This window comes from Ambystoma mexicanum, chromosome 1q (genome assembly GCF_040938575.1).
Source record: "Ambystoma mexicanum isolate Mex_15411 chromosome 1q, UKY_AmexF1_1, whole genome shotgun sequence".
NCBI lineage: Eukaryota > Metazoa > Chordata > Amphibia > Caudata > Ambystomatidae > Ambystoma > Ambystoma mexicanum.
In genome coordinates this window covers 859,620,128-859,642,093 of record NC_090922.1, presented here as the reverse complement: position 1 = coordinate 859,642,093, position 21,966 = coordinate 859,620,128, and the positions used below count along the sequence as shown (strand labels likewise).

Sequence of the window (21,966 nt, the reverse complement as noted above, 5' to 3'; positions counted from 1 at the left end):
TTTATATTGTTTGAAACTTACAAGAAGAGGAGAAACAGAGGAACAAGGAAGAGGAACAGAGGAAGAAGAAGTAGAAGAAAGAAAAAGCATCGCTAAAAGAAAACAGAAGTAGAAAGAATCACTCAACTGTCGATCACTGGCCTAAAAATGTATAGAGTTCCTCATCTATATTATGTCCATTAGAAAATTTACTTTCAAAGTCAAACATATAGTGAGTCTCTTTCTGTCTCAGGATTTTTTCTTTGTCGCCTCCTCTTGGTCCTGTCTCAATTTTATGCACACCAAAGAACCCAAAACTACTCATATTCTTGTCGTGGAATTCTGCAAAATGTTTGGCCATCGGGTAATTGGCATCATTGTTAGCAATTGCCCGTACATGTTGTTGGATACGTGTCTTTAGTTTGCATTTGGTGCTTCCTATGTACCACTTCTCACATGCACAGGTCAGCACATAGACGACATATTCCGTTTCGCAGGTGATTTTGCCAGATATAGAAACTGTTTGGCCAATGATAGGATGTTTGCAAGAGTTCTGAGTTTTGGCGTATTTACAGATGTTACAGCGAGTACATTTAAAAAAGCCCTCTTTTTTGTTGTTGGATAACCAGCTCGTCTTGTTGCTGTCATCTTCTAGTCATATAGCTCTGCACCAAGACATCCCTTATGGATCGATTTCTTATCTATCTATCTATCTATCTATCTATCTATCTATCTATCTATCTATCTATCTATCTATCTATCTATCTATCTATCTATCTATCTATCTATCTATCTATCTATCTATCTATCTATCTATCTATCCATCTATCTATCCCCTTACAAACTAGCCTGATTCCTGGTTTAGTGTGACCTGGGCGGGTATTTTGAGATGGGTGTGATATGAGTGGTGTATCATTCAGCATCTTGAACTTCTAGACAAAAATAAATAGGGGTTTAATGGCACGCTACATACCAGGCGAGACCTGGGAGAGTGCCGGATTGAAATCCCTTACAAGATTGACTGCCCTCAGGAGTGTCTTTGTCTAGTTGAGCTTCAATTTCTTCCTCTTGTTGGCGTTCATTGTCCAACATTTGTTTGTATTGTTTGAAATTGTAATTTGTTATACTGCTTTTATTTGCTTTGAATGCAGACCATGTAATGCAGTTCTCTGTTGTTAAAGGGTAACTTTATATGATTAATTAGACTGCGTTTGTTGAGTTTCACTAGGCTTCCTTCACAAGGTGAGACAGAATATTTGCCAGTTGTGTCATTTGGTGTGACATTGTTTTTGTAGGTGTGGTTTGGGCAATTTTGTACAGACACATGTTTTCCAAAGCAGTACTTCTGTTTGGCAGTATGTGTCAATTAAAATAGTTTTTTAAAATGTCCTGGCTTTTGGGATCATTTGTGGTTATGTTTTCTATCTCTTGGTAGGATTTTATTACTCTCTTTCGGGATCAAGCTGGTCCAAGGTTATGCCAGACAATGTGTTCAGATTTGCCATACAAGGCTGTACCTGTTAAATGGTCTGGAGCTTTGTAGCACCCATATTCTCTATATGAGAGCATTTTTATACCAAAGCTGTAAATTTTTTGTGATGGTGTTTTGTCAGATGATATGTCATCCCAGTGGTCTTTTAGCTCAGTTTTCTCTGCTTTGCTTATGCTGTGACATATCTTGCAACTGCAGTGGAATTGTCTGCAATGTATTGTATGTCTTTGTTTGCATTCCACAAGAGGACAATGATTGCATTGTAATCATTGATGGACTTGAATGCATTGTCCCTTTTTAATGTTGTATGTATTTTTAGGGGATTTGCCTTTTAACGCTGTGTCTAACGGAAGGCATCAAGCTATTTCTTATCCTTTTTGCAAACTGGTCTAGGGAAGCAAAAGCGAAATTTAGTATAGTATTTGTCTTTGTTTTTATATCTACATCGGCAGTATTTGCCACATTTATGTTTTTGGAAGCTAAACACTTGTGTATGTAGGTCACTATCTGCGGTTTCTGAAGGGATGTCGCAGGTAATGTATTTTGCAATAAACTGTAAAACAGCGGTGTCACTATCGTGGCCACATTTTGGAACATCTTTTATCCACAAAAGCATGTTAATGTGTGGTGCTCCTCTGGATTGATCTTATTTTTTCAAAAAAGTGGTGCACTTCCCTGAGCGGAGGGGTACTTTTATTGCAGATACAATGCAGCATGGCAATGAACGATGGTGAAAGTACCTTGATACATTGACTGGGTCAAGAGAACAGAGTTCTGGTGTTATCTGTTTTGTCTTTATTTTGATTTGCAGCGCTAAGAAGTCATGCAAGTCATTCTCTGCCCAACTTAAAGTAACACACCATGTGGTGGGGCCTAGGTTCATTAACATACAGTGTACATCAGCGTGATATTGGAACCAATATTCTTTTTTACACGCATATTTGCCAAGAGATTTGTGATACTTGGCTGCAAAACTTCATCTTTGTTATTTTTTTTTTTTAAGCATTTGGATATGTTTAAAAAGTTATAGCCTGGGATCCGAGATGGCCGCCGGGGTGAGTACACTGTAATAACGGTGCTCCCCGCAGCCTAACCACCAAAAGGAGGGAAAATAAGCTAAAAACCCCTCCCTGGGCATTTCTCTTAGGTCTGGAAAGCAGGCAGCGATGTACCTTTGGGGATTAAAACGCAGCACCTCCCGGAGAGCCAACACATAGGCAGTAACGAGCCGGGCGGCGCAGCAACGAAATCGGGTAGTGGAGGCACATCGCAGCACTGATCAAGGAGAAACCTGCTGAGAGGCGTGTAGAATGCGCCCCCCCCCCTTGCCAGGTAGCAGGTCCGCTGCCCGGAGAGTTGGAGGTTTGGGCGACACGGCCCGAGTGCAGAGGAGGAGAACCCAGCCTCGGGTGAGCCGACCCAGGAAAGCAGGGAAGAGTAGGAGCCGGTGACGAGACGGGACGGCCGGGACCCAGGGGAAGAACACACGAGCCCTAGTCACACCCAGGGGCTAGATCAGAGCAGAGGGAGGTGTGAAAAAGGAGGCGATTTCGGTGGGCAAACCCAGGAGGAGCGAACACTGGATGGTACGAGGCGGGAGGAGGTGAGGACCGGGTCGGCGCCAGGAGGAAGCCCAGCAGGACCTCGGGAGGACCGGTGATGGGAGAAGGAGCAGCCGGTGGAGCGATCCAGCCAACAGCAACGTGGCAAGAGCCTGGGACAGGTTGGAGGATGGTGAGGAAGATCGGGACAGCGCCCTGGAGGAAGTGTTGGAAGCTGTGAGCATAGCAGCACCGCGGAGTCCTTCTAAACTAGCGGTGAGCAGGTAGTCCAGCCCCGCTCCCATTCCAGGGGAAAATGGCCACACATACAGCCAAAGGGCCATCGAAGAGACACCAAGGGAGGCCCTTTAGGGGTACTAACTCTGATCTGAACAACAAGTGCGTCCACGGAGGACCGAGAACAGCGGGGTACTGTTACACTAGAAAGCTAATGCCCGCATGAGGCCACTATTGGAGGGGCTCAGGAAGGGCTGTAAATGTGATTACTGAAACCACAGGGGAAGCGATAAGAACCAGTTCCTTCCCAGAAAGGATCCATAAAACAAGAACCTCCCCCCACCCATCTGAGACCAAAAGAGGCTGAGGACATCTGGGAAAGCCCCACGGTGCAGGAGATCTGCAGAGGGGGGGGCAGGAAGACGAGCAGGAAGACAAGGCCGGGACCTCAAGCTATGACCCTTGCTCTCTGAAGCGCTCTGAAGCGCTCTCATAGACAAACCTGGACAGCAGACAATACAAGCAGCGCCAATACACCAGGGGAGCGGTAGGGTCAACACAAGAGGAACCAAAAAAATCAGCAGCCGACTGGGCCAGACAAGAGGCAAAAATGTCTAACCTCAGAAGGAAGCCCCCCCGGCCCCTGCAAAAGGGGATAAGAAAAACAGGAGTGCTGCAGAAAATGTGGAGGAGAGAGGAAGGACCCTAGTCGGACAACGAAAAGGGGATGGACAGGAGTGAGAACACCCCCAGGAAGAGAAACAGGAAGATGGAGGGGTCACAAAGAAATTCATGGAGCAATACTTTCACAACTTCGGGGACAGGATGGCAAACGTGCTGCAAACCCAACTCGACAAAATGGAAGAACTAACGGGAGCACTTAAAGGGGTAAAGAACGACTAACAGGTTTTGGAAGCAAGAGTTGATACCAACGAAACAGCATTGCAGGAGCTGGCAGACGATGCACATGAGGTAGAGGACTTGATGGAGCACCTGGCCAGGGCCACACACAACCTAGAAATCCAGACTGAAGATCTGGAAAACAGGTCGAGAAGGGCAAACATAAGGGTTAAGTCAATCCCCGAGACGGTGGGGGATGCAGAGCTGCAACAAACAGTGAAACAAATATTCATAACCCTAAGTGACATTTCAGATTCAGAGGAGAATCTGGTGGACATGGTCCACAGTGTGGGGCCTAAAAGGAATGAACTAGGATCAAGGCCAAGGGATGTGCTTGTGGCAATGCATGAATACACGCAAAAGGAGAAGGTGCTGGTGGCTGCAAGACACTCGGACAATCTTAACTTCAACAGACCACAATCCAGTTATACTAAGATCTTTCACAAATCACCCTCATTAAGAGAAGACGGATGCACCTGATAACACAAGAACTACTGAAATGAAGCATCAGGTACAAATGGATTTTCCCATTCGGCCTCATGTTCGAGGTAGACAAAAGGCAGAGAAAGATCACCAATCTAGAAGAGGGGATGGATATCGTCGGCATAGAAGTAGACTCGCCACGGAATGAGCTGCAAGATATGGTAAAGGAGCATCCAAAAAGGAAGGTGTGGGAGTTATGTTACTTTGCATTTATATAGCGCCTTATGTTTTATTGGTATGATCTCAAAGCGCTGGTAGGTTGAATGCCCTCGAAAGTCAGTAGAGAGGGAAAGGGGTCATAAGGTGCATTTGTGCACCGGCAATGTGTGCAGCCGATGTGGCAGTTGCGTGTTAGCTGCTGCTTAGCTGTAGGTGTAGTGGTTGGGAGGTTAGACATATGTGTTCAGTCTGGGTATCATCCCCCCCCAGAATGATTTGTGGCTGCGTTGGGCCTGAGGAGATGCTTAAACTAGCGGTGTGCTCAGCTGATGTTTAGTCAGGATGATGGGGGTATGCGGCGGGTGTTAGTATGAGAACAGCTATACCGAATGTGTCATAGTATCGCTATGTTCTAGATGAGTGTTGATGTGTAGAAGAGAGTAAGGTAAGCATGGTGGCGTGATATGGCGGTTATCAGTTATGCGTTTGAGGTCGGGCACTCCATCTGTACCCATCCACTCCATCCGTTCCATCCACTTCAATTCGTTTCATCGCCTTCATAGGTTTCATTCACTCTACCTGTTCCATCCACTCTACCTGTTTAATCACTCTACCTGATTCCAACCACTCTACTTGTCCCATCCACTCTACCTGTTCCATCCATTCCATTTGTTCCATCCACTCCACCAGTTCGGTCTTTCCCATCTGTTCCATCCGTTCCATTCACTCTATCCACTCCATCCACTCCATCCATTCCATCCACTCCCCACTTTTAGTAGCATCCATATGTTTCATCCACTCTACCTCTTTAATCACTCTACCTGATTGCATCCGCTCTACTTGTCTCATCCACTCTACCTGTTCCATCCATTCCATTTGTTCTATCAACTCTACCAGTTCCATCCTCTCGCTCTGTTCCATCCACTCCCTCTGTTCCATCCATTCCGTTTGTTATATCCACTCGATTCTTTTCAGTGCTTCTATATGTTTCATTCACTCTACCTGTTCCATCCATTCTACCAGTTCCATCACTTTACCTGATTCCGTCCGCTCTACTTTTCCCAGCCATTCTACCTGTTCTAACTACCCTGTCTGTTCCATCCACACCATCTGTACCATCTGTACCATCCACACCATCTGTACCATCCACGCCATCTGTACCATCCACGCCATCTGTACCATCCACGCCATCTGTTCTATCCGTTCCATCCGTTCTACCTGATTTCATCTGCTCTACTTGTCCCATTCACTTTGCCTGTTCCATCCATTCCATCTGTTCATCTGTTCCATCTACTCCAGTTGCTCCATCTCCACTCCCTCAGATCCATCCACTCCATTTGATCCATGGGTTCCATCCACTCCATCCTTTCCATCTACTCCATCCGTTCAATCTACACCATCCGTTTAGTCGCCTCCATATGTTTCATCCACTATACCTGTCCCATCCGCTCAACTTGTCCCATCCGCTCTACTTGTCCCATCCGCTCTACTTGTCCCACCCACCCTACTTGTTACACCCACCCACCCTACTTGTTACACCCACCCACCCTACTTGTCCCACCCACCCTACTTGTCCCACCCACCCTACTTGTCCCAACCACCCTACTTGGTACACCTACTCCACTCTACTTGGTCCCATCCACTCTACTCCACTCTACTTGGTCCCATTCACTCTACTCCACTCCACTCTACTTGGTCCCATCCACTCTACTCCACTCTACTTGGTCCCATCCACTCTACTCCACTCTACTTGGTCCCATCCACTCTACTCCACTCTACTTGGTCCCATCCACTCTACTCCACTCTACTTGGTCCCATCCACTCTACTCCACTCTACTTGGTCCCATCCACTCTACTCCACTCTACTTGGTCCCATCCACTCTACTCCACTCTACTTGGTCCCATCCACTCCACTCCACTCTACTTGGTCCCATCCACTCCACTCTACTTGGTCCCATCCACTCCACTCCACTCCACTCTACCTCGTCCCATCGACTCCACTCTACTTGGTCCCATCCACTCTACCTGGTCCACCCTCTCTAACCGTTCCATCAACACAGGAATCAAAGAAGAAGGCTAGGAAAAGGAGGTGCCCATTGGGCCCGAGACCCCAAACAAAAGACCCACCACTAGACTCGGAGCCCATGGACAGGAGCTCTGACTGATCAGAATAGTACAGCTTCGAGACCACAGTAGGAGTGCCCGGGGAGGGGGTGAAAACAAAAGACATAAGCGGTGGAGGGGTGGGGAACTTGCTGGATCACCACAAGGGTCAGTAAAGGGGGCAGAATGGCTCACAACACCCAAGGAGGAGATTCGGGGGGGGGGGGTTAGAGGGCGGTGGAGCCAACCCAGTGAGGGGGGAGGAGGAGAGGGGGAGTTTGGGGTGGGGGGGACACCAGGTCAGGAAGGAAGCAACGGGCCGCAATCGGGTGGGCCCAAGCAAAACGCTGGTAACAAGGGCAACGGGTAGTTCCTAAAAATCATGTCCCTAATCATCAAGGGGCTCAACTTTCCAATTAAGAGGAAAAAGCTGGAGTTGTTTTTAGCAAGGGAGAACCCAGACGTCCTAACCATACAGGAGACCAATATGCAAGAAAAGGAAAGACATAGAATGAGAATAAAGGAATACAACCGAATACAACAACCAACCAACCCCGGAAAGAAAGGGGCTGCCCTTATAGCCTTGAAAAATATTCTAAATCTGAAAATTGTGGGCACAACTAGAGATGCAAAAGGCTGATTCATAGCGTTGGCCCTCCAGGGAGGGGGGGGCGGAGTACTAACACTCGCAACAATCTACGTGCCCAACACGGGTCAAGATCACTTTATACAAACAATGCTGCATAAACTAGAAGGATTAGCCAGGGGAAACATAATACTCACAGGGGACTTCAATTTAGCGTGGGACCCAGCAAGGGACAAGAGTGCTAGGATTTAGCATACCCAAACTAAACCATCGAAGGAACTACTGGGGAGAATGGATGCCCTCTCATTGATGTACACGTCGAGGGAAAAGAAGGGCGACTCCAGGGGATACACCTTCTATTCCCTTGTACACATGACAGCATTGAGAATAGATTATGTGTGGGTCTCACGCCCCCTGCTAGGTAAAGTGACGGAAGTTGATTTAGAAGCCATCACGTCTCGGATCATGCCCCAGTCACGGTTATTATTATTATTATTATTATTATGACCATCACAGGTAGTGGGGTTGTGGAAATGGAGGTACCAAGCACACATATTCAAAGACGAAATCCTGAAGAGGGAACTACAGGAGATAGCTCAACATTTCCAAACAAATGACTCCCAAGCAGTGGATCAGAGTATAGTTTCGGATGACTTTTTAAAGCCACTATTTGAGAGAAGATGATAGCAATAAAGGCGAAAAGCGATAGGGAAGTCAGGAAGCTGGAAGACGACCTAGAGGTCAGGCTGAAGGCAATAATCCGCAAAATGGTGATAAAACCCTCAGGGCGATCAGAAGGGAATATGGGGCGGTCAAGGGCTAACTGGAAACAATACAGTCCACTAGAGCTGAGCGGGCCCTTATGCACCTCAAACCGAGATATTATATTAAGGCAAACTGAGCGGATAGACTCCTGGCTAGTTTGCTAAGAAAAGAGGATAAAGAAAGAACCCTTCTAACAATTAAGATGACAGAGGGAAGGAAATATCAGACCTCCAGTCAATTAAGAGGGAATCTGTGAATTATTATGGGGAGGTGTATCGAACGGATAGCCCAGACGAAAAGGCCGAAGCAGATTACCTTGAGAGATGTAAGTTGCCGTAGATAATGACTATGGAGAGGGAGGAAGTGGAAAGTCTAGAGAAGAGGTGCGTAGGGCGATCGCTGCACTCCCATCTAATAAAGTCCTGGGCCCTGATGGCTTTACCTCGGATTTCTATAAGTCATTCAGGGACATCTTAGCCCCGCGCATGGCAGACCTGTTTAACGGATTTGGGGGAAGATAACAGCCAGTGGAAGAGGCAAAAGTGGGCAGAAGATGCAGGTATCTTTGACTGCAGACAAACAGGGTTCACCAGGTGTATGGGGGTAGAAGTGAACCTCATATTGCTAATCCTGCTCAAGTTGGAAGCAATCAAAGGGGTAAAAACCTGATTCTGGCGTTCGACCTACGCCAGGCGTTTGACAGTGTGAACCGTGCTACTCAATGGCGGCAACTTGCGAATTGGAACTGTCCAGCGGAACTTCAACAAATTTGAGCACTGCACTCTAACACATCCATAAGAGCTAGGTTAAAAGGCGATCTCACTGAACGAATTCCAACGGAACGAGGAGTTAAGCAAGGTTGTCCGCTCGCCGCACTGCTATTTAAGCTCTACATGGCAGACCTACCAACAGCCTTTGAAAATAACAATTCTTTTCCGCCGAAAGTAAATGGTCCTCCATTAATCTGGGCAATCTATGCGGACAACCTAGTTTTGTTAGATAATACACAAATAGGCCTCCAGTGATTATTGAACAACTTGATTGTATATTTGGAAGCCAACGACCTGTAGTTAAATGCAAGTCTAAAATTATAACATTTGGCACCAATCTTGGAAAAAGAGGGAACAAGTTCAAAAGGACCACAGCAGAAGAACATTTAGAAAAAATGCAGTCCATCCGGTACCTCGGTATAATGTTCAATAAATCAGTTGGAGAGTAACAATGGACCTTAGATCTAAAAAAAAGATAGAAAAATCTGACGCTTCAAGCCATGAAATTAAACGCCGACTATGGAAAGTTTACGATCAAGTCGGTCCTAATGTTCTATCGCCAGAAGGTGCTAGCAACGATTGGGAGTGAAACTGGCCTAAATATCAGCTGAACAGTGTGGGATACCTTGGAAGGCCAATTTTAGCGCAAGGTACTGCACCTTCCGAAATGTGTGCCAATAGAGGCGATTCGATACGTACTTGGGCTGCAGTCCATGTTCGCAACCGTCGTGTGGAAATCAATCTCGATGCTGAGAAAAGTGTCCCTGAAGCAGCCAGCCCCTGCATATATCGCCTTCAGTGCTACAGCTGCAAGACCATTTAATGGGTTACTAAATGAGTGGATCTCTAAGATACTTGTTCAACTGTCTAATACTAATATTGAGATGGAAACACTATTAAACAACCTGTGTGCCGCCAAAAAAAGACATATTGTGACTGGATCATGACCCTAAATAGGAGCGTGAAGTACACCACCACTTTCAACTTGGAGCATGAAGCTCGATGTGTGAATATGACAGCAAAATATCTGTTGAAGTTCCCTAGTAGATATCATTGTGTCCAACTTCTGAGGCTGCGTTTAAATCTTTATCCGACGAAAGAGCTGTTATTCATTCGACACCACCAAGAGGCCCAGAATAATCTGTCTATTCTGTGCACAAGCACTTGAATCAGTCAAACATTTGGTCATTGAATGTGTAAAGCTGACATCACTGCAAAGTCTGTATTTGGAAAAACATGCACCAAAAAACGATGTGGTGGATGATAATTTTATGTGGTCAAAACTTCATGCTAGTCTGTGCGGTAATTGACTATCTGGATAAGATTCTGCTGAATCAGAGTGGCTGATAAAGACTGACGAAATGGTTATGATGTTTGAATAACATGTCTGTTAAGTGTATGTGTATGTAAAATGAACTAAGACATTTACAATTAAAAAAAAAAAAATGTGGTACTACTGCCTAAGCAAGGGAAAGACTCTGACATGCGGCGCATACAGGCTGATTGCGCTAATTAACCTAGACGTAAAAATGTATACCAAGATCTTGGCAAACAGACTAGACCCTCTACTCCCAGGCCTGGTGGACGCCTGTTAGGGAGAATTCTCTCTTTAGGCTGAATTTCCTAACCTAGTGAGTCCCCCAGCAGCTTTGCTGGATTTCTGGAGTTTGTTTTTTTCCTCCTGCCAAGAGTGAGACTCTTTTCCTCCCACTCTTGGACATGATTTATGGTATTCCTTTGACTGGTAATGTGTTTTGTGGGCTACGGGGTCCTTTACTCCATAGGGTCTCATGCGTTTTTCCTATGTGTGTTACCCAGCACCCTCCGTGCAGTAACACAGGGGTGTCATAGTAACACCCCACCATAGACTCCATACCTTTGGACTGACTACTGTCTCCCAGGGCATGTAAAGTCACCATTGGCTTTACTAGTCCCAAATTATTAACAGAAACCAGTACAAACCATCATATTGTGGACGTACTGGTCGGGGCAATTCGATTGCCCCGGGGGTCTGTTAGTCGAGGGGGCACGTCTCCGTCCCCCTGATCGAGTTTTGGCTGGTGGCAGTGGAAACTACTTTTTATATTCGACCGCAAATATTTTCCTATGGGATTTTCCTATTGTTCGAGGCTACCAACTTTAATTATTTAATTCTCATAGCCTCGAATATACCGCCGGTTTATTTAATTAATATTCTCTGGTTGGTATTTTTTGCCAAGACTCTATTCTAAAATGGCGTTTGTGTTCTCTTCTGTGACTCCAACCCAAGTCGAGCCCTTTGTTCCACTTTTTGGCGGGCTTCTCCACAGAAGCCTCCAAAAGTGGTGCCACTCTGTCTGGGTACCACAGGGGGTGTGGGAGTGGGTTTAGGCACCCTGGACTGAGTTACCTTGGTAACTCAAGTCGCACTCACTTAGCATGTTTGATTGACAGCTAGGCTGAGTGAATGGGGGTTTTCTGCATAAAAGCAGGGCTTTGGGGACTGAAACTTCAGAAGTCGCCACAGGACCTGAGAATCCGACGAGGGAGAAGCTGAGCCGACCTACCACGACGTCACCACCGGTGGAGCCCTGCGGAACCGACTCACCACTTCCCGACGACAGAGAAGATCTCCCGGCTGGAGAGGCTTCTTCCCCTGACTGGTGGGCACAACCAGTTTACCTTTCTTTCTACGCACCCCAGCCCGGTTTGTGGTCGAACTGCCCGTGCCAAGCACCCCGGCGGCCGGATAGCCACTCATCACTGAACCGCGAATCACCGGACCGCTCCTTGTACCTGAGAAACTCTGTGGCTGGTTTCTTCCCTGGCAGTGCAACGGACTCCTGTCTTCCTCCACGACGAGATCCTCTCTTTCCCCGGACGAAGCACCGACTTGCATCCGCTGCCAGGAACAACTGCCCCCGCTGGAGCGTTCTCACCACTTTAAGGTACCGTGTCCGCCAGGCCTCCCTTTCTAAAGATTGCAACAAGGTAATAATAACTCCTTAACCTGCCGCCTTGACCCTCTAACTGGTCCCTTTTCTTTGATCCAACTTCTTTTTGAACCATTACAAGACTTTTGTGCACTGCAACCGTGTGACCTTGGACACATTTTGTTTCGATCCTCTTAAAGCGGATCCGGCCTACTGACTCTGAATTCACGGTGGTACTTTGCCTTCCTCTCTTGCTATGTTCTTGTAAAAGTGTTGGGATCTGTTTCAATTTGTTCTCTGCTTTTCTCTCCCTTTTTAAAAAGCGAACTATTATAGTGCCATCTACGTTAAGCGCTCACCGCTGTCTGAAAATAAGTGGGGCTTTACTTAAGACTTGTCTAATATTCTTTTAAGGGAGTGTATATCTTTTAGTGACCGTGTTCTTGAATTGCTTACTATTAGTGCCTGTGTGTTTTTCTAGATGTGGTGTTAAATAAATAATTATATCTCTTTTACACCAAGCCCTGTTCAGTGTTTACTTGTTCTATTGTGTGCTCTTGACCTATTGTGAATACTCTGTATACTGCCTAACTCTTCTTGAGGGAAGTCTGACTGCTCAGCCACAGCTACCAAGTGAATCTGTGTGGCACAGACTGCTACCAAGTGGGTTTACTGCCAAACACCTGTAGTCCTAAATCGTTTGCAGTGGTCCCAGAGGGAGCTGCACAGGTTTCTGCCTAACAACGCTGACCAATCTGGGATCATACGGGGAAGGCAAACGCACGATAAACCCAGGAGAATTGCCCATATAATAGAGAAAATTGACCCTAGTGGTCGCGTTGGACACAGAAAAGACGTGCGACAGGGTGGAGTGGAGGTTCCTCATGGGATTCGTGAAGCGTTCATGTCCAAAGTAGAAGGCAATTACCGAAACCCGTCGTTAAGCCTAATGATTAATGGCTAAGTCTCAGACCCGTTGGCAGTGTCTAGAGGTACGAAACAGGGATGCCCCCTGTCGCCATTATTAGATGGCATCTACATAGAACTGCTCTTGAGCAACATCAGAAATACCCAAATAATCGAAGGGGTACCATTTGCGGGGAGGACCCATAAAGTGGCGGCATTCGGAGATGACTTGCTGTTGACCCTAACAAACCTTACGAATCATTAGAGGCAGCAGATGGAAGTATGACAGAGTTTGGGCAGGTTGCGGGGCTGAAAATTAACAAGAATAAGTCTGAGTTACTGCATCTGCAAATATCACCAGAAAACTATGCAAACACACACACAGGCCTTTATCTGGAATCAGAAGAAACAGAGCATAGCTTGCAAACTGATGCAGCAGCCCAGGGACAAAGAGGGAATGCGGGAACCCGACCCAATAATCTCTTACTGCGCAGCACAGATCAGGGTGTTAAGAGACTGGGCTAAGGATGACCGGGGGAAGAAATTGAGGGAAATGGATAGGGCGGTGGTGGGCACAGACCTGGAAAAGGTATTGTGGCTAACCCAGGAGGACAGGCCCTGAAGCACGTATTGCAGTAACATTGAAGCTCTTGTTGGGCAAACATGGGACGAAGCAATGAAGGGTTCCAAAATCACCACTTTCCCATTGCCACTCACCCTGATCTTCAAGAACCCACAATTCATGCTAGAGTGGGTGGGGGGCAGGGCAGGTTTTGACATATGGCAGGAAGGGGGATGTAGAGTGCTAAGGGACACCTACGAAGGGGAGGAGATGAAATCTTTTTCTCCAATGCAAGAGTGACTTTGGATTAGGAGAAGTGAAACACTTCCGGTACTTCCAATTGAGGCACTGGGCACAGCACCCTCAAATAAAAGGGGCAACAACAAGGGATTTGACCCCATTCCCGAAATATGTGTCAACCAATACAGGGGACAGGCGCCTGGTGGGAAAGATGTACAGACTGCTCAAAGAGGGAGAAGACGTGGGGGACAGAGTTCATGGGCAACTGGGAAAGGGACGTCAATCAAGAGATTAGCATAGACCAGTGTCATAACTTGTGGGTGAGCATACCCAAACTAACAAACTCGTTGCAAATTCAAGAAATTTGCTCAAAGCTGATGTACCAGTGGCACCTCACCCCATGTAAACTGGCAAAAATGTATTGTACGTCCTCCAACGCTTGCTGGAGGGAATGTGGAAGCGAAGGGACCTGGGGCCATATATTGTAGCAATGCCCAATAATCAAGCCTTTTTGTGGGCTAGTCCAGGAAGCAATGAAGGACATATTGGAACTGGTGGCCCACAAATGGAAAGCTAAGGAAGCACTCGCGGAGCATGAATGGATAGGGAAAATATGGACCCTGGCAGCCCTGGAGAAAGTGACATACGCAATAAGGGGAGAACACCAAAAATGTCTTATGGACTGGGATTTGGTCCTTCGATTTCTACGGAAGGACTCCAAAAGAGCCTGGTGCCCATGGAAAATGAAGCATCTGGGCCTCGTATAAAGGCAGCTCCGGCTAAAGGAAGGTGGAAGGAATTGCAATTGAAGATGGAAAGAAAGAGGGTAGGATCACCGGCACAGACTGGCGAAGGGAAGAATCAGAGCGTATACGGGCCAGGGTCACCCACCAGTAACTGAGCGGCACAAAACGGAGTGATGGCATACACGACTTGGACGAGGAGACAGAAAGGACGAACTCTGACCTGGGGGGGAATTGGTGGGAGGGGAGTTTTGAGGGGGGTGGAGTTCATATTTTTCAGTACAAAGTGTTTAAGAAATGCCAATAAAAACTTACTTTAAAAAAAAAAACATAAGGAAAATACTTAAGCATGCTGTCAAAATAAAGAATATACATTGAAAAAACATGGCCTGTTACATGTGTATGTCTTTCTGTCAGGGAGAGGCAGTTAATGAGACGGACTCGACCAAAGGATTGCTATTCCAAGCAGCTCCATCTGTGTGGCACAGCTCTGCTTTGCACGCCGAGATAGCTGTTCTGCTGCCTTCCTTCATCTAGTATTGAGGCAGAAGCGAATCCCAAAGGATTTATTGCTGACTGCCTCAGCTGTTGTCCACATGTATTCTAGGATCTGATCAATGTATCCAATAATGCATTATATGTAGTTAACCCGCTTTGTGCATTCACAATGGCCCAACTTGTAAAGCATTGTTCTTTTTCTCTGGGATATATTTTGATGAAAGGCAATCAAAGTTGAAAAGCATACTAATATTTTTGACTGCCACCATATTTAATAAAATAGCTCAGTACATGCTGCAGAAATCGGTGTAGGTTTTAATCCCAGCCTTTCCTCTGTCGGAGGCAGATATGTTTGTATATAAACACTTTTGATGGTACCATTTACTGTGAAACAAAGCAACGTGCCTCCAAAAAAACACTAGTTCTAAAACCATCATAGCACCACATCCCAGATTAATTAAATTGTAATATGCAGACTGGATTTATACCATCTGAGAGCATGCTGAGTGACTCAAAGTACATGTCTGGACGGTCTCGAGATGTGTTGTTTTGGTCAAGCCCATTACCCTTTAGGTGACTCCCGTTTCTTGGAGCCCATCACTTTTTGGCATCCCACTTAAAGCAGTGAGAAAAGTAGATCAATGTCATTAAGCCTTTGGAGAAAACCGATGACATCGATACATTTTACGTGATAGCGCAGAGCTGTGCTGTAAGAGCAATCATACACTACCATGTAAATCGCCGATGGCTGCGTTCGTGCTGTAAAAGAAAATAAATAATTCCCAAACGGTCGCTGACACCACAACCATCGGAAGACCCATCCACAAACCTATCACCCCCCCCCGACGCCCCCCCCCACACACACTTCTGTGCTTGTTTGCGTTCATTTAAAAATGATCTTTAAACTAGATTAACTCTTGTTCAATCCCTTCCTCCAGAGCTCTCGTTATACGAGGGGCATCGCATTTCCAATTAAACGTGATGACCGCATTAAACTTTTAAGAGCATATGGTGTCGGTTCCTGTAACAAAATAGCAGAATTCGAGCAATTGTTAACTTTGCGACGCTATTGCAAACTAATTGCATATAAAGGAGGATTCTCGCATTATAAAATAGTTTAGTGCAGTATTAAACACATCTTTTATTTTGGTGAATGATGAGCGAGCCGTACCTATCCCTTTTCATGCCCATCTGCCAAGGGTCCAGTTGCGGTGGCATTAATCCCCATGGCATATTAATCCACATGCGCCGGCTCACATCCTCGCGCCTCATTTAACTTGAACCTCTACATCAACACTTACTTCGGCTTGGATGCCGTCCCCACAGTCAGTAAGTCATACCATTAGAGTGATTAGACCCATCTCCCACCCTAACAAGCACCAGGCCATACAATTGGCACTTAGTTCAGCGAAGGATGGAGTAGCGCATGGAACAAACACTTCCAGCAAACATACGAGGCAGGGAAACCACCTCAGTGGAGACATTCCACAAAGTTTGGGGGAGGAAGGGAGGGAGAAAACACCAGCGATACTGTCAGGCGGAAGAACGATAAATTAAGCCCCGCCCCTCCCTTCAGACCAGACGACCACACGATGGCCAAAAGCATGTCTAAATGTAAAAGCGCATCAACCAATTATGCATCGCCTTGACGAAAATCAAATGAAGTGCGTGTATGGTCAATAAAACCTTTAACGCCGTACTCTGTGCATTGTAAACAAATCTACGACTAATGTTAACGACTCGCCCATTTCAAAGCATTCACAAAAGCTACAATATAGACAATGCAGAACACCTCACGTTGAATTCCAAACAGACTAAGCACCAACGATGGAAAACCGTTCATGGTTCAGGGGCAATACAGGAGCCCTGGCAAATCCCCTAACCAATTCCATAGTAGGAACTGGACGTCCTTCCGCTGCCATTAAGGGGGTGAAACGAGGACTAGTTGGACCATAGAAAGAGAGGCAAAGCCCACCAGTGAGGAGGCCAAGGCCCTGTTGGGAGGTCAGGAGAACAGAATGGGTGTAACAGTACGAAAGGAGGTGCAATTGAGAAGCTTAACTGGAGAGGGGATGTCACGGGGAAGGGGGCATAGACAAAGTTAGCATGCAGCCACAGTATGATGGAATGCTGGGTGAAAGGAAAATGCTGGGTGAAAGGAAATGCATTGGAAGGACAAAGAGGATGGGAGCCCATGGGAGAAGAGAGATCGGGCACACAGTGCCTGATCTGCAGTGGCCATGGAGAGGAGAGAGTGGCAACAGGGGCGTAGGAGACACATACAATCTGGGGGGGGGGGCAGGGGACACCTTGAGGACTTTGCTTTTGTGTATGAGTGAAGTCCCCAAGGTGGGAATGAGGGAAGAGCCAGCCGGAAGGTCTCCAGCAAACCGCACATTGTAAGCCCCAGAACTAATGTAATATATAAAGGAATATATTGCCATGTTGTACGTGCTGACTAGCAAAATGGGGGGGTCAATGTCATCTGGAAGTTTGAGGCCCCTTTTAAATGAAATGGTTGAAAGGCCCGTATGCGGCCCCTGGGGGACCACCTTGTTTTCCCGTTTTACCCACTTGGCCGTTAACTTGTACTAGCCTCAAGCCCTTGACATAAGTTGCACTATGTTCCTACTTACCTTGTGCCCTTCTTCCCTCAGCCGCACAAGCAGAACCCTTGGACCCTTTCCATGAGTTTTGTCAATCATGAGGGGAGAAGCTCCCTGCTGTTTTGTTTCATTATAGTGCCATGTACATTTTGCTACCTCAACTCCCATTAAGGGGCTGTTAAGTTCCAATGCTTTGTTTCTGATGTTCAGGTACAAGGGGGGTCAGAGGAATGCATGTTTGTATGATTTAGAAAAGCAAAAGGCTATTTTTTCAGGCAGGTTTGGTTAATATTAGGTGAAGTCAGGTCGCTAGCTGGTATGCAGAGTATTGAGGTGTGTTTTTTTATTTATATATTTTTCCCCCCAACATCCCTCTACCTATACAATTTTGTTACCCTAACCCTCTTCCTGGTTTCCCTACTCCACCTCCCCCCTACCCATCCACAACCTCTCCCTAATCCCTCATTCCCCACTGGCTGGCACGTGCCAACCACAGTGAGGGTCAAACATTCGGCCTGAGCTAAACAAGTTGTGCACCCCTGCATTAAAGGTTGCTGCCACTAATATGGAACTCCTTTTGGGGGATTCCTTGGATGTTGGCCATATGGTTTCCTCTTTGCTCGTCAGTAGATGCTTCGGTATTACATTTATAACAAAGCTCCCAAAACCTGTACAGTTAATTTACATTAGTGCTTAAAAATGCACAGTGCAGCCCCTAATTACGTATATGTGAGACACGGCTGCCTCTTCAGAGATTGCGCTTTGCTCGTTTACTGGCACTGTTCGCCAACCACAGGGTACATTTGCTCTGCTTCCCTGACTCTGCTTCCATTCCAACTAAGCTAGAGCTGAGCATTTATAATGGAACGGTAGGACAATCAAATTGGCCACCAACAAAACGCTGCCAATTCTATAGTTCTGCATTATAACATAACATGACATGTCACTTTCTGAAGTTCAGCCGACCAGGCCCTAACATGGAAGCTTGAGCCTGCCACATGCACATCCACCCCGCTGCCGACCTGGCCCTGAAATGGAAGCTTGAGCCTCCCACATGCACCCCCCGCCGACCAGGTCCTAACATGGAAGCTTGAGCCTCCCAAATGCACCCACCGCCTACCAGGCCCAAAAATGGAAGCTTGAGCCCCCCTCCACCCTGAAATGCTCCCCCTACCGACCAGGCCCTACCATTGAAGCTTGGGCTCCCCACATGAACCCCCTGCCGACCAGGCCCTAATGAAGCTTGAGCCCCCCCACATTCCATCCCCGCCGACCAGGCCCTAACGTGAAAGCTTGGGCCTCCCATATGCACCCCCCGCCGACCAGGCCCTAACATGGAACCTTCAGCCACCCACATGCACCCCGCACTAACCAGGCCCTAACATGGAAGCTTCAGCCCCCCACATGCACCACCCGCCAACCATGCCCTTCATGGTAGCTTCAGCTCCCTAGACGCACCCCCCCACCGACCAGGCACTAACATGGAAGCTTCAGCCCCCCAAATGCACCCCTGTGCTCAGCATTGTCTCCCTTATGTGACTCTGGGAATGTACATGACAGGCTGATGGGTGCAGGTGTTAAAAGGGTCTGGGGGCCATAGACGTGTATACTGAGATCTGGGTAGGCAATACACCTAGAGTTGTAGTGAATAATCGTTCCTCCTACACTAGGCCACATTTAAAGTATCCGCTTGCAAATGTTTTTCAGGTTACTTTTGGCACACATGCAGGCATTTGCATTTGGTTAACTTCTGCGGCCTCCAAAAGCATTTTTAATTGGGAAACAGAAGTGCTGGGCATCCTTTCTCTGGGATACGTTCCGTTGGTTTGCATTGCTTTTTTGCGCAGATTGCTGAGGTCAGCGATGGGGCAAAATTTTTAGGGAAGGAGAGAAGCCAAGGGAGGGGCAAAGGGCTACACATGCCAGAACATTCCGGAGATGTTCATGGCATTCTGAGGGCATAGCTCTTTGCAATATGGGGATTGCAGTCTCTTATTCAAAATGGGAAAAGCAAAAACATGGACTGGATGGGCAACTCACAGAGGATCTGGTGGCTTCTAACATGTGATGCAGATGCATCGACTCGCCTTGTATGACAGTAGGAGGAAGGGCCCATCATTTGATGGGGACAGGGTATGCAACACTGGAGTACGGCAGAACTGGACTAAGGCAAAGTGTGCCATGCAGTAGCACCCTGAGATCCAAACCCTGGCGCTAGGGTAGCCAGGCAATGCACACTTTTTCCATTTTCAGCACCTTATATGGGTTGTGTATGAGGACCCCAGTAATGATATTAAAGGCTGCGAGGGCCTCTTTGCATGGCTTTCACGTGGCCTGGTAATCTTCAGGGATGTATCTTTTAAGCCTGCAGTCTGCAGAACTTGTACTTTTGCATGCTGATGGTTGCAGCCTGCAGAAGTATAATTACACGCTGCACATTTTTACACGCTGCATGCACAACGCTTAATATTCTACTTGCATATTCTGGGGGGGCTAAATACCATTATATACCCCCACTTAAAATTGTGGAGGGGATTTGTTCACCCTGTGTCCCACCTGTCCTATGCCCATGGGTGGCATTGCCTTGGCCGCACTAGCACCAAAGAGAGGGGCTTCCTCCCCTGACATACTTACCGTCTACTCTCGCCAACTCGGTTTGTGACTTGAAGAGAGTCCTACATCACCGCCCACACTGTGTAAAGCAGAGATCACTCCACAGATTCCGTCATCGTGCTTTTGAGAACCGCGCAGTGTTACAGTGAAAAGAGCTAACCTTAATGTTTCGAAAGTTGGTTGTGGCATAGGGGCAGAGAAATGAACAAACCGGAGTTTGGCTGTTATATGCCAAGCCTTGTAAATTACTTTGCCAACCAGATTTTTGCATTCGGGATACTATTTTCTTCTTTCTTACTGTAATAATGGCACAAGTGCCACCAAAATAGCCACAACAAAATATGTACTCTAACAATCATAACGTTGCTGATGATGATTTTACTTCAGGCCCATGTGCTTTTCAAAGAATTGCAAACATTTGTTCTCCGGTTTCTGTTCCGTAAAGGAATAAACCCTATTGAAGGAATCCTCAAACATCTATGCCATTTTGAGTTCGGGCTATTAAGTGTCGCTTGTGACACCCATAAGCCAAAACTATTGGACTGTCGTACAGATGGGGAGGAATGGTATATGAGAAGGGAATGACATATGAGGCGGGACATACAGTCTATATGTGTTGTTTGGGTATGAGCCCAGTCAGCCTGCCCAGGACCATGCTTATCCCTATGGCCTTTCCCACCCAGTTCCTTCCTCTCCCCGCCCATAACACTGCCTCATGGTAACTCTTTGAGGTCACTTTAATCAAGCCATACCATCAAACTTTGCACTGGAATTGCCTGTCAGCGTTTTTTTCAAAGCAGTTTTCTTTGAGTTCATGACTTATTGAAGCTGAAATCCTGCTACTGGTGTAATACAAATGTCTTAACCAGGTCTGCCTTAAGCCACACACTTTAAAATCACTATGCATAGCCTTCACTGCATTTGAACACATTCAAACGAGTATCACAAAGGCTGAAGACCTGGCCTACTTCAATGCATACAAAGAAACTAAAGTGACCATGGACGATAGTTCCGTAGGAATGGGTGCAATACCGACCCAAAATGACCTGAAGACTCCCCATATCCGATCAGTGGCAGCATATGCCAGTCGCAGTCTATCTCTCACTGAACAATCCTACTCTCGGGCTGAAAAAGAAAGTCTTGCGGTGGTGTGGGCCTGCAAGCATTTTCATTTATTCTTATATGGCAAAGAATTTTCAATAACCACATACCATCACGCTCTCCTAACAATCTATGGGAACCCAAAGGCAAGGATGCCACCAAGAAGAGCGAGGTGGGGACTGCGGCTCCAGGACTACAAATTCAAAATCAAACACCGGCCCGGAAATGATGACAATCCTGTTGACTACCTATCTCGCCACCCAAATGAAACCAAAGTGACTGAACCTGCCATAGCGGACACATATATCAATTATGTTATCCACAAGATGTGTCCATTCTCTGTCGACTGGGACACTCTACAGGAAGAGTCTCAGCAAGATTTGGTACTTACCATCATCGCTGGGTGCATAAGAAGAGGTAAAATGAAGCCTGCCAAGGGCATGGCGACAGTCCTAGACGAGAGTAGCCAAGAAGAGCTACGCAATGTTATCCTACTCATCCTAGTGCAAGAGGAACTTAATGTCATGGACGACAACATCGTCTTCAAAGGTTGCAAAATAGTGTTGCCCATAGCCCTCAGGCAACAAGTGATTGAGCTTGCCCACGGGGGCCACAGAGGCATACTTTCAACCAAACCACTTTTCTACTATGCCAGAAGATATGATTTCCAAGGTTGGACTTGAGAGCAGAGGAAACGATACGCCAGTGCGTCACGTGCTGTGTAGTGGCGTCGCCGACTTAACCCTGTCCTCTGCAAATGTCACCAATGC

The 21,966-nt window shown here is 46.7% G+C and overlaps 1 protein-coding gene across 1 annotated transcript in view; it reads left to right on the top strand.

Annotated features, from left to right (window-relative positions):
- The window catches only part of NEK7 (NIMA related kinase 7), a 1,199,876-nt gene that overhangs the window by 87,676 nt on the left and 1,090,234 nt on the right, over nt 1-21,966 (top strand). The window lies entirely within an intron of this gene.